We start from the raw sequence: 1982 nt of genomic DNA on the forward strand, positions 1-1982 counted from the left end.
TCTGTTCCAGCCTCTAAAACTCCTCTCTCCCCTCTGCTCCAGCCTCTAACCTCCTCTCTCCCCCTCTGCTCCAGCCTCTAATCTCCTCTCTCCCCCTCTGCTCCAGCCTCTAATCTCCTCTCTCCCCCTCTGCTCCAGCCTCTAAACTCCTCTCTCCCCCTCTGCTCCAGCCTCTAAACCCCTCTCTCCCCTCTGCTCCAGCCTTCTAACCCCCTCTCCCCCCTCTGCTCCAGCCTCTAATCCTCTCTCTCCCCTCTGCTCCAGCCTCTAATCTCCTCTCTCCCCCTCTGCTCCAGCCTCTAATCTCCTCTCTCCCCCTCTGCTCCAGCCTCTAATCTCCTCTCTCCCCCTCTGTGCCAGCCCTCTCCATACATAATGTCTGACCTCCTCTCTCCCCCTCTGTGCCAGCCTCTCCTACATAATGTCTAACCTCCTCTCTCCCCCTCTGCTCCAGCCTCTAGCCTCATCTCTCCCCCTCTGTTCCAGCCTCTCCTACATAATGTCTAACCTCCTCTCTCCCCCCTCCAATCCCAGTCCTTTCCATCGCCAGCCCATTGGCTGGCCTCCACCTGCCCAGTAGCCATGATGCTTAGCAGCTCTGTCGAGGTGCCCAGTCCCGGCCACGGCGGCATGTCCGGTCTCTCCGTGATGAGGGCGGCGGCGGTGGGGAACGTGGTCCGGTCCTCCAGTATCTCGGGAGCCGTGTACAGCCTGGAGAAGAGTCCCGGCAGTGGCGGTGGGCCGGGAGAGGCGGGAACGCTGACCGGGAACAAGAAGAGACGATCCAGCCTTGGAGCTAAGATGGTGGCCATTGTGGGACTGTCGCAGTGGAGCAAGAGTACCCTGCAGCTCAACCAGCAAGGTCAGTTTCACTGTGGTTTCACTGGTTTCAACTGGTTGTTTTTTTGAGTTGTTGACGGCCATTTTGGGTCAGTGGAGCTACTGTAGGAGAAGAGTCCTGTTGCTCAACCAGCAAGGTGGGAGAAATCACAGTCGAACACGGTACATTATTCTTATTGATGAGGTTGTTGTTCGTTCTCGGTCTTGGATGATCACTCTTCCTCACGTTCCATCGCTCATGTTTTCTCTCACATGTCTGGTTAATAATACCGCTCCATCTCCTCCTTCCTTCCTTCCTTCCTATGTCCTCAGTCTACTCTCTCTTTCTCTTCTCCTTGTTGGGTAATACTGCATGTGATACACTTCTGTCCCTTACTTGTTCCCTCCTTCCTCCGCTTGGAATCTCTCACCATTTATGCTAGGTCAGAGATTTTGTCACACTCTCTCTCTCTTTCTCGTTCCCTTTCTCTCCATCTCTCTCACTATCATTTTGATGTAATTTCTCTTATCTCCCGCGTTCATTATTTTCTTCAGAGGGAGTTGAAGAGAGGGAGGAGAAGAGAGGGAGGTGAAGAGAGGGAAGATAAGAGAGGGAGGTGAAGAGAGGGATGAAAAGAGAGGGAGGAGAAGAGTAGAGAGGAGAAGAGAGGGAGGAGAATAGTAGAGAGGAGAAGAGAGGGGGGAGAAGAGAGGGAGGAAAAGAGTAGAGAGGAGAAGAGAGGGAGGAGAAGAGAGGGAGGAGAAGGAAGATGAGAACAGATGTAGTAGACCGTACAGTGAAATGTTTAATTACAAGCCCTTAATAAACAACAATGAAGTTTTAAGAAAATACCTACAAAAATTAGAGAGCAGCAGTAAAATAATAATAGCGAGGCTCTATACAGGGTGTTACAGTACAGAGTCAATGTGGAGGCTATATACAGGGTGTTACAGTACAGAGTCAATGTGGAGACTATATACAGGGTGTTACGGTACAGAGTCAATGTGGAGGAGATATATAACAGGTGTTACGGTACAGAAGTCAATGTGGAGACTATATACAGGGGGTACCGGTACAGAGTCAATGTGGAGGCTATATACCGGGGGTAATGTACAGAGTCAATGTGGTGGCTATATACAGGGGGTACCGGTACAGAGTAAAT

Source organism: Salvelinus sp. IW2-2015, unplaced genomic scaffold (genome assembly GCF_002910315.2).
Source record: "Salvelinus sp. IW2-2015 unplaced genomic scaffold, ASM291031v2 Un_scaffold1808, whole genome shotgun sequence".
Taxonomy (NCBI): Eukaryota; Metazoa; Chordata; class Actinopteri; order Salmoniformes; family Salmonidae; genus Salvelinus; species Salvelinus sp. IW2-2015.